Source organism: Brachyistius frenatus, unplaced genomic scaffold (genome assembly GCF_029030835.1).
Source record: "Brachyistius frenatus isolate BFR_SWC_R1_liver_20210118 unplaced genomic scaffold, ASM2903083v1 Contig_105, whole genome shotgun sequence".
In the NCBI taxonomy this organism is placed as follows: Eukaryota; Metazoa; Chordata; class Actinopteri; family Embiotocidae; genus Brachyistius; species Brachyistius frenatus.
In genome coordinates, this window is record NW_027210704.1 from 374,808 (window position 1) to 386,924 (window position 12,117).

Genomic DNA, 12,117 nt, shown 5'->3' on the forward strand with positions numbered 1-12,117 from the left:
AAATAAAACTGAATTTAATAAATTGAGAACAGCTGATTACAGCTGAGTCAGTGAAAAGGTCCAGCGGCACTCGTCACTGCTCCTCCGCGTGGATAGAAAAAGCATCGCAATACAGGGTTCTTAGTGGAGGTGTCAGTCGGGACCATGTTCACTACGTCATGGAGGGTGAGGTGGTGGGGGGGGTAGGGGGATGGGGGGGGGGGTGTTCATCGCCGCCACGGGACCCAGCAGGGACCCAGCGGGCATCTGCCACGTATCCATGCAGGCCCTGTCACGGACCAGCCGGCAATTATAGAGGGCTGCATCTGTAAGGTGCGCAAGATGTTTATGTATACATGACTGTAAACAAATGACATATACAGTATGTGGTAGCAGGTGGCGTCGTGTCGCTGTAAAATGTCTGTCACAGAGTAAAATGCTTGATGAATAAATTTCCTACAATACATTAGCTGTTATTACTGTGTTAAAGGCTACATTAGCACGTGGAAATAAACTCTGTCAGCTCCTGCAGCATCGCAGGTGGTGTGCTGCTCAAAATAGAGTCCCATCTGACAACTCACTAAATGAAAATTGCCTACAGAATGATGGGTTGTGCACACGCCTGCGCAAATCTAATCAAGAGCGAAGGAAGTGTCAAAGAAATGTGCAAAAAAAAAAACAACGACAGATGCAACTGCTGCAAATGTTAAACAAACAGGCAATTACAGGATCCCCATCGACTTGATAGCCATTTTCTCACTGATGCGTATAAACGATATTCAGTCCAATTATGGGTTAATGAAACATTGTTTAAAGTTAAGCTTTTCCTTTTTTATTGAATCAAGGTTATTTTTTCTTGACCAAAGAGGAGAAAAGACGAGAGGCAGAGACGATAAATAAAAGTAAATACAAAGCACTGACGGCGGACGTCAGAAGACGACGATGAGGAAAAAGAAAGAAACAGTGAGGTTACATCTTCTATTGTTCAGTCTCATGTCTGTTTTCTCACTCTCTCACTCTATGTCGGACTCTGTCTCACTCTATCTGTCTAAATCTCAATCTCCTTTATCTGGTGGTGTCTCCACAGTAATACCAGGGAGAGCTCTGCTTATTTTAGAATCATCTGACAAGGAGTCGGTCGCTGCAAACAAAAATCATTTTCATGGTTTTTGTACACCTGTGGGTCTGACAGCGGATGATATTACTTTTCACATGAAAAAAATTTGATTTTAGAGTGAGGACTGAAAATTACTTCATTAAAAAAAAACAAAGAAAGTAGTTATGTTTCAGGAGAAACAGGTAGGCAGGTAGAGGCAGGTGGCTCTGCGTCGGTGGTGCATTCAGGTGGTCATGGGAAGGTGAGATGAATGCGTCATCAACTTGTGACACCACCCACTCGTGACCCCTACTTCTCTCCACCCGATTTCAAATCCATCTAACGACCAAATCACCTGCCGACAGTGTTGAGGAAGTAATTAGAAGCTCTGCAAGTGCTCGCGGTAGTCGTTCCTGACAGGGCAGCGGCTCTCCTGCACCGCTGCATCTCCAAATCCCACCTTGGTGCTGAATACAGGATCTGAATCCAACTTTAAGCGACTGTTGTTCACAAACTGAAGAACTAAGAGATCATTTTTATTTCGATTTTTACAGATTATTTGAAGGCATAACATTACTTTTATGCTGACATATACTGTAAACCTATTACGCTTACTTTGTTGACATTGTATGTTATTAAATTCAATATCAGAATTTTTTATTTTTTTATTTTATCATATCGTCAAGAATGCCTCAAAAAGCATCCAGATATAGCGTGATATTATTTTAGGGCTATATCGCTCTCCATTAGTTTGGACCGTGAGAAAACCTGTGGTTGGCCAGGGTGCGCATCACTCAGAAAAAGAGTCAGCCAATATATATATATATATATATGGCTCCAGTGTGATGATTTGTGTATATATATATATATTATATAGGGCCTGTAAGGACTGCCAAAGAGCCACGGCTGTATAAAGTGGTACGTTCCATCATTACGGTCTGAAACGGTAAAAGGACAGAATGGACGGCTGGGCATTTATCCCATCGAGACTTAAAGTCATTTGGAGCCTGGAGGTTGAGAATTTCTGTTCATGCCTCTTTATGTCTAATTTAGTCTGTAAAACTGAAATTGGCAAGTGCCATTATGACACATATTCATATTGTACAGCGGACAAATCATCACACTGGAGCCAAGCCAAAGCCCAGACATGTACTGTGCAATTACATAAATACATCAGCAACAAGATCAGGACTGAACGAAAAGACACGACTGGTTGTGAATAACTGCTGAGAAAAAAAATTAAATCATATCATATTAATAATTTATGTCCCTTGCAAGCATGCTAATATTTACTAATCTTAAGGTAATGAATATTCTAAATGATTCACATGATTTCATCAACTTAGCAGATTCCCTACTTCACTAATAAGTCAAATTTACACCGTTCACTTCACAATCAACTCAATGCTGCTGAGGATGTACAACATTATATTCTGTTAAAATGTGATTAAAAACTGTGGACAATCATTCGTGTGTATTGTTTTTCACTATGAAACACTTTCTTTGTTATTTTGCCGTGAGCAGGACCAGCTGTAACGGGAACAAAAGACAAAGCAAATGTGCTCTTTTCAGTTCATTCTGAAAGCCTTCGTGAAGTATCACAACACCAAAGAAGCCAGATCGAGCCGAGCACATGTCGAGATCCGTTCAAAGATGTAATCAATTTTCCAGCTACGTTAATCAAATTATATATTCCCCAACTTACAACTCAACAACATTAAGGTCTTGGTGTGACAGGTTTAAACCTGGACAGTTCGGCAGAATCTGCAACCATTTACAACTACTGTATCTAGTCCGTTTACATGCTAACTGCAGAAAAAAACATCCAAAACAGCAAGCACTGCTTTTAAATGTGCAGTCTTCATCACGTAGATATATTTCCTACTTGCTTCAATAAGCAAGTCATAACAAAAGTAAGAGTCCATATGTAAGAATCCACACTCGTTGAATGCATTCTTACTGGTGTGTATTCATGCAGGCATGCTGGTTCCAGTTCACTGTACGTAAACACCATTATTCACCTCTGTAATTAATGTAGTGTGGTGTTCCTGAGTCCCAAAAGGCAGAAGAGGTCACAGCTTAATGAGCTCCAGTGACCAACGTGATTCAATTACATACTGTAAAGAGTTACGAGGCTTTGATTCGACTCTTTTTTAGATGAACTGCCCGCTGTATATTAATTGCAACCCTGTTTCCCCAAAAAGTTTGGACACTGTGTAAAATGTAAATAAAAACAGAACGCAATGATCTGCAAATCGCGTCAACCCATATTTAATTGCAAATAGACCCAAGACAACATATCAAATGTGGAAATGGAGAATCTTTTATTGTTTTAATGAAAAAATATTTGCATATTTTGAATTTGATTCCAGCAACACGTCTCAAAAAAGTTGATGAAATCTACAAATTCTTTCCCATTTTACATTGAGGAACGCTATTCTTAATTTGTTTGCACTATTAATGCAGTCTTTTCACAGAGCGGTGAACCACTCCTCATCTTCACTCCTGAGACTCCGCCTCTCTGAAATTATCTTTTTTATACTCAATCATGTTACTGATCTGTTGCCAATTAACCTAATTAGTTGTCAGATTTCCGATCATGTGTTGTTGTATTTTTATCTTTACACAACTTTTCCAGTCTTTTGCTGTCCATGTCCCAACTTTATTGAGACGTGTTGCTGCCATCAAATTCAAAATAAGCATATATTTTTCATAAATCAATCAAATTTCTCCATTTCAACATTTGATATGTTGTCCTTGGTCTATTTTTAAATTAAATATGGGTTTATGTGATTTGCACATCATCGCATTCTGTTTTTATTTTACATTTAACATAGTGTCCCTACTTTTTTGGAAACGGGGTTATAAAAGAAAAACGGTTTATTTGGAATAAATATGAATGAATATGCTTCTTTTGCTGATAGTCCATATCAATAACATCCATATTTCTTCCTTCATATGATTACTTTGCACAGCAGGGTGTAATAGAATGAAAACGGACCAGTGATCAAAAGGTAACTTACACTCTGCAGGTATTTGTGAAAGTGACATTAATTAAACACATTTTATAAGCAAGAATTAGGGATTGTGAGAGCATGTAGTGGTGAATAAGAGGATAATAGATGGGGAGGGGGGATGCAGAAAACAGTTCTTTGGACTTGGACACTAATGCAGCGATACACCTAGTTGACAATCTGTTATGCAGAGCAAGTGTTTTTTTTTTCAATCATCCATCACACTTAAAAAAAGGAACTCCTGTTTTAATGAATCTATTTGCCTACAAACACCGTGTATGCCCGAACTAAGACTGTTTTTAAACTTTATATTTTTATACTCCTGTGTTTTACACTCAACAGTCCCTCCAGGATTTTGCTGAGTTTTTCGATGATTGTTGCAAACAAAATGTTTGATTTTGTGGTGGATTTGATCAAAAATTGCAACGTAATTTGTCGAGTTTTAAGTGAGTTTTTAGCTGTAAAATTGGGGGAACCAAAGAAAAAAAAAGGCAAGTACAGAATTTTTGTTTTAGTTTTTTTTAAACACTTCCTGATAAACAATGTTATGTGATCACTCCTGTGATGATAAGCATGCTGCAAATCAGACATACTTTAGTTTTAATTTTTTATTGAACTTGGAGAACCATGAAGCTCCAAGTTACAAAAGAAAAACACAAAAGTGACGTAACTTTCCAGAACAGACAGTCTGTGACTGTAATATAGAAACAACGACTACATCAGCTGTCAAAATAAGAGCTTTAAATGCTGTTTAATTAATGTTAATTCAACGCATAGGACTACTGTATGCACAAAAACAAAAGTGCTGTCTCTTACAATTTGTATAAAATAGTTTTAGCATACGGTAATATGTCATCACCTCCTTTGACAAATAGCATTTAATTAGATAATATTAATGTGAACACCACATTTTGGGGTTTTCCGCTCCTTCTGGTTTCCTCCGGCGCATCGAGCTTGCTTTGGTGTTGGAAGGAGAGGAGGACTTACTTGATGGCGTGATACTTTCAGCACAGCTTCTGTTGATGTTTTTTTGTGGGAAAAATCAAGGGAATTTAAAAAAAAAAAATTGCAAGCTCCTGAAGATATCGCAGAGATTGCTTGAATTTGCTTTCATTATTGCGATCGCATTTCCCAGAGGGACTGACTACACTATACTGTTTCCTGAACGACTGCAGTGGAGACAACAGATGGAGCACTGGAGTTGCTGCTGTTTGCTTATGCTATACTTTCTGTGATGACGTGGCTTTCAACAGAACAACGGTACAAGTTCAAAATACAAAATTCCACACGTCATAACCCACCATTTAGTCCTGTTGTACAATGAATAAATGCACAGATAAATAAAGTGGCAGTCTGTCCGGTTCGGTTTTCCTCCTCAATACTGTGATACCGCGTTCATATCAATAGATCCGTTTGTTTTCCTGAAGCCCCGCAGCTCTGAAATAATGCAGCACTGTGTTTATCAGTTGCTTCAATACTGCGTGACGGCAGCGTCTCCATCTCCAACAAAGCGGACTTAACAGCCATTCATTCTTTGGACTGTCAAAAGATTGGAGCAGGTGGAGCACTTGGCAACCAGTTTGAAAAAGATCTGTCAGAAGATTAATAACACCTCAGTGACCCTGATAATGAAGTGCTTTATGCCAGAAACAAAACCAACACCGTGCAGTATTGAAAAAATGACGTTTGTAATCCCACATTTACTGTTGTGAGTAGAAGAAAAACTCTGATACTGAAATCAGGCACTGTTGAATGCTGAGCAACACACCACCATCCCCTCTGACATGAACATGAACACACACACACACACACCACTGTCAGAGTGCTTCAGCGGAAACAGCTTTTCCTCGAGAGCTGCCTCCAAAAACACTTGACAAGAACAGAAATTGGCAATTCATTCCTTTACTTGTTCATTTTTTTCTCTTTTCTCCCCCTGCTCATTTTTATATTGATCGCAATCACTTGTTCCTCGCACGTGTTCAAACCCCCCTCCCCCTACTCAACCGCCAAGAAGAATAGCCTAATCAAGGCAAATTGGTTGCTAATCTTCTCACTCTTTCACTGGAGAGTTAGAGGGAGAAGCAGAAAGAACAATTTCAACACAAAAGAAAATGATCAGGAAAATACGCGGAAGAGGGAATAACGGGGAGGAAAACAGACAATGCTGAGCACCGATCCAATGAGAAGCACACGAGACACAGATGGAAGAGACAGTGAAAAGGATTTCAGTGGAACCTACCAACTTGTTCAATGGCCTAGCGATTGAATGGCGCTGGTCTGCAGCCAAGAGGTGTCATCCCCTTCTGTGCTTTTAAAACTGAGAACAGAAAGACAAGAAAAATGGATTAAAAACATAACACAACCAGGACCCGATGCAAGCAGAAAACCCTCCAAATCTCCTGTATACATGTCTGTGTTCTTTAAAATGAGAGAGAAAATTGTTATTTTGCTGCATTTATGCAGCCGTATTTCACGTAAACCAAAACCTTCTTACTGGAAGCTATGTGGGAGCACACCGAACTAGAATTGACTTCATTCTTTCTGTACGGTGATGTTACGATCATCATCGCCCAACATCACCAGAAGAGCTCTTGAGTACAAATCATCTGTGCACAGGAAGGAGAAACGTCTCACCAGCTAACGTGTTTCAAGATTTTGAGGAAAAAACAAACAAACAAAAAAACACATTTTTCAATTGAACATACAAGTACAAAAAAACATTGAAATTGTACAACAGATATATATCAACAAACACCCATTATATTAAAATCTGAAAATTCAAAGGTGTTTTCAATAAGAAGCCATTTCTTTCTATGTGTATCACCCACTGGGTGACTGTTAGCACCGAGCAAGCTGCCATTCAAATATTCACTCTAAACCAGAGGGGCCCAAACTCTTTTCAATGAAGGGCCAAAATAATTCATTTGGATGCAGACCAAATATATAAAATCAAGAATTCAGAATGACTTAAAACACTATTCTTTAATTTGAGTAATATAATTTGTATTATCTCGCCATTTTGTTCTTTTTCTACATTTTCTCTCATCAGTGTGTCACTGCCTCAATCTCTGATCTAGAGTCAGCGAAATAGGACACACTAACAGCACATGAGCATCAGCAGGAGAGAGAAGAGCATCATTCTTTGTAGGTAAGACGCAGGTCAGTGATCAGTCCATGTTCTGATAGTGTGATCGGTATTAAGTTTATCTATATCCCGGTTTGGATCCAACCGGTATGGCTTTGCTGAATGTTTTTAGAGCTCCCCTAGAAAACATTCAGTCCAGCCGTGACGACGCTAAGAAAGAACCTCTTGGCTCAGAATAACAGTTGGACTTGTACCACCTTCCACTTAGTTCTGATGCCACATTTCACGCAATCCCAATGCGGCTGAGTCAGCAATGTTTGCCGAGAAACCGGAGGCCCCAGCCATGTTTCTAGCAGCCGATCAACGATCACCTGATCGAGCCTCTGAAAATCAGCTCAAGGAAATCAGACATCCACTGATTAGCTGCAGTTTGAGTCATTATCAAGTGCAGAATCTGAAATTGTTGTTCCTCATTTTTTACATGCAATAACTTTTTTTTCAGCATTTTTAAATCTTTCTATATCTTCAAAAGTTTTAAATGATTTTTAGCTTTACATCAAAATATGACAGGTGTTTAATGTGCTCTCAGACTGTTTGTTTCAATGAACAACTTGCTGCTGATTTTTCAACAAGTCAATATTCACACACTCAAATCTTATGGTTTGTGAGGACAGTCACTTCCATTATCATTCTGATGAGGCTTTTTTTTTCTTTTCTTTTTTTCTCCACAGGAAAATGTGACCGCTGTCAGAGCCTACAAGGAAACTGATGGGAATTCAAGCTGACCTGCCAGCTTTCAACAAGCACTTCTCAAACTTGCACAGGTTGAGCATTAGATTTCAAAGACACATCTGAAGGACAGGATTTTGTAACAGTAATAGGGGATCCCATAAAGAATTGTAAGATATAGTGGAGTAGGATTATGGCCCCTTTTTTTAATATCTGTGACGACTCAAAAAAAAAAAAGTAGCGATGGCTGGAGGGGTGCAGATTTAAAGAGAAAAAAAAATGAGGAAGGGAGGCTTCCTGGGAAGAACTTCCCCTTCATTCAGAGGTGGTCCGCGTCCAGTTTCATCTTCCAAATGTTACTAATAAATGTGTATGAATATTTAATTTTTTCATGAATTTCTATGGAGTTTGAGTCTGGAAGAACTTTTCTCTGTCAAGGTTAAATACATATTAGTGGATGGGGAGATTTTGCCCACCTCTAAACTTCCAGGTGTCCTACTGTGACCAACAGAAGCAAGGCACCATAAAGTGTCCATTTTGAAACAAGGCTTTGGTATGAATGCTGTGTCGACCGACAGGAGGAACAGGGTGTGTGTGTGTGTGTGTGTGTGTGTGTGTGTGTGTGTGTGTGTGTGTGTGTGTGTGTGTGTGTGTGTGTGTGTGTGTGTGTGTGTGTGTGTGTGTGTGTGTGTGTGTGTGAGAGCAGGGAGGGGGGGGCAGAAAATCTGAGACAGAGAGATGAAGCAATAATTATAACAACAGTTTTTTTATGGCCATTGCATAAAAATTGAGGCAAAATGTTTGCATGGAGGAAAAACACCCATCCACGGACCACAGAGGTCCAACTCTTCAATGTGACATTGAACTAATCAGATTTGAAGGAGGAAAGTGTTTGATAAACAAATTGCTCTCTCTCCAACCCCCCCCCCCCGATATCTCTCCCCCACTCTCTCTCGCTAATCAGCAGAAGAGCTTTTAGAGTGCAGAGAGGGATTCCTATTTACTCAGTAATTCATGTCAACAGTCAAATCTACTCCATGACGATGAATAAACAACTATTTACCCCATAACCACTCTTCACATGGAAAAGCCAACTCCTTCATAAAAGCCACAAAGCTTATCAGCAGCAGGGCACCGCCAGCCAGAATGAAAGGCGTAGCAAAATAAATTCAGAGTACTGTTAATGCGCATGTAACAAACACACATGCACGTGTGTCGAATGTAAATCAGAGGGTTTATTTTTTTTTGGTGTGAAACTGATGGAAGTTTTGTATCAGTGGGGGATCTGAGACTGCGATGCAACCAGCAGCTACACCATCAATCATGTAATCACCATGGGATATGAAATATGGAAATTTGTGTCCCCCACCCATTGTTTGTAAGTGACCAGCACAACAAACCCCTCCAAAAGCTAAAAGGGAAGCTAATATATCTCCCCTTCTATATTAAGCTGACTACAAAAACAGCAGCTGTGTCCAATAGCTGGCAAGTTTGTGATCACAATGTACAACAGCATCAGTGCCACACATGTTAAATATGATCCAGTGCTCTACTGCTCCAGATTCAGAGCAAATTTCAAAGTCAGCCACTTGCCCTTTAAAAAACGTGCCCGGGCTTGATTTGTCAGTAAGCTTGTGTTTCTAATAAGTGACAAGATTATCATTTGTTAAATAACAAAGAGAGAGTGCTTTGTTTTGTCTTATACGAGGAAATAAAATGAGTGCAATGAATGGTGAAGTATTAAGAACTACCTACAGATAGATGAAGACAGAAATGTTACAGATTTCCATGTCTGAACGGGTCTTTAGAGATCGTGGCAAAAGGAGAGGAGGTCCAGAGAGCATTTGGTTGGCACTGCTGTGGTGATAATGACACACATGTCACCCTGTCACCTCTCCAACTCTTTAACATAGGACACCAGCATCACCTTACAGTTCGCCTACACTGCAGTCAAAATGTACGTCCATCTGTCAGTGAATTAACAGCAGTTGCATGTCAGGGAAGTTGATGTTTCCAGTCAATATACAGTATTTCACCCAAAAAAGAGCAATATATTTTTCTTATATTATTTTTTTTACTTCTGAGGACATGCAAAGTGATCTATTAAAAAATGTTTAAAAAAAAAAATGAATCGCTATAATTTCAAGTAAGTTACAGAAGTGTCCACTGGAGTGAACATCATGCAGTGCTGTCACGGATGAAACAAGGTCATTTTTTAATAATGATAATATTTTTCTTAAGGTGTGAAGTAAAAAGATAAATTTCATTACTTTTATCAGTTTTTCATATGTCCACTCAGGTGGACAGCGTGCCTTTGAATTTCCAACTCATCAATTTTTAATTCATCATTACTGCCACGAGCATCATCCAAACAGAACTCGGATGGTATTTGCTTTACTATCCTGTAGGCCGTTCTATCGGGCCCTGCAAATGAGCTCTACAAAATTAAAAGACAATAAACTGACACTAATATAATTAACACAAAATAATGGAACTGATGCACAAAATAGTGTTTCTGTTACAAAAACTGCAAGTTACACTCAAATAACAGTATCTAATAAATACTCATCGCTCCACTCCATTTCCACACCATAGCTCAGTTTTACTAAATGTTGTTTAGAGTTCCCTGAATCTATTAGTCCTTTACGTTCCAGATTCCCCCTCCGTCTGTCTTGTTTCGGAAGCAATTTGTGGTTAGATTTGCATTATTCATGAGCGCACCGCCATCCGACCTTATGCCTAATGCAAAATGTCCTTACGCTGCATCTTCATTGTGAGTAGTAGGTGCAGCTGGAGACGTTATAAAGCGCTCCTGAACGGAGGTGAGGAATGTACTCATGCACTGCACATGACTCTTCAGCAAGATGTTTCAAAATGGTAAAAACAAAAAAAGATGCCTAACAAAGAAAACCTTTTTTTTCCCAGTGTTCCTGGAGGTTTGCTAGCTTAGCTTCAGCACCATTTGCTGATAACAGAGGGGAAGCTTGTCTTCAAAAAGTATATTCAGATGTTCCCGATGTAGACGAGGCTAGTATAGCTGCTGACCAACCAGCAACGGCAACTCTTCCCATGTCCTGGTTTAGCTGTCAGCGGTTCTCATAATACCAGGGGGGAGAGTTATTTATCATTTATCCATTATTTATGGTATTCTATTATTAGTTACCTCTTCCGAAGCCCATTTTAACACGATCAGCTGGTGGAGGCCAATTATGAGCCTAAACCTCCCAGACGCTGCATTAGAGTGGTTTTAAAGGAGATTACAGGAGCTGATTTGATTGGTCCATGATTGAAGTTGGCTGTGACACACCTTCTAGTTATTTATTCCTCCTATTTTACTGCTGCGCCAGAGTTGCACCTGCATTTGCTTTCACGAAAAAATACCAAAAGAATTTGGCCACACCTATTTGCACTACAGGTGTACCTGCCCTATGTGTTTAACCACAGGTTATGGTTGCAGAGGTTCGACAGTGGGATTTGGACTTGGGAGATCATTTCAGGTGGCCGGTCTCCAAGTGCAGGACTCTAAGGGGGTGGGTCGGTGCTTAATGAGCTTTACTACATTTCCTGCTGTGACATAACAATAGATACCGTCTGGAGGCATATACAATAAGACAGATCAGAAAAGGATACAGCGGTTTTTTTTTTTACAGCACACGAGGGACCCGGACGCAACTTCCAGCTCCCTTTTAACGTTGACAACTTGTGACATTTGTTGAGTTTGACTTAAGAAAATTAAAAAGAAAAGAAGCGTGGGAAATAATTTACATTCACGTGTTAAGTCCACCAATCAAAAGAAGCAGTGTTTCATATGAAGGATCGTGACTTGTGTTCAGTTTTGTGAATATTTACTCTGTAATTCCTTTGTGTTCAAAAACGTTTAAACGCTGTGGTTTATTTTGATAAAACTTCAAACCTGCAGTGGCTTGACGTTGTAGACAAAGTTCCTCCACGTAGAACCAGAACTTAACCAACGAACAAAACGCCACTGTGGCAGTTTATCCCTCTTTATTATCGACACGTTTATTTGCCTATACATCTCTTCTGTCAGTGAATCCATTCATCTGTTTGTCTGTGTTCTCTGTCTCTCCCAGCTTCGAGGCCTTTCTCACTCTGCCAAGGAAGCAGGATAACATTCTGCTCGTAGGAGGGCTGGCTGAGCCACACTGTTCCTTTTCCATATTTATGACTGAGAGGTGTGCAAGGAATTGCTTCCA

General features: G+C 39.6%; 1 protein-coding gene across 4 annotated transcripts in view; it reads right to left on the reverse strand.

Annotated features, from left to right (window-relative positions):
• tenm3 (teneurin transmembrane protein 3) overlaps nucleotides 1-12,117 on the reverse strand; it is a 340,668-nt gene that overhangs the window by 275,105 nt on the left and 53,446 nt on the right. For all 4 annotated transcript variants that reach the window (XM_069712012.1, XM_069712016.1, XM_069712015.1 and 1 more), the window contains exon 3: nucleotides 6,329-6,406. The gene's annotated coding sequence lies outside the window, so the exon portion shown is untranslated. The remainder of the gene's footprint in view (nucleotides 1-6,328; nucleotides 6,407-12,117) is intronic.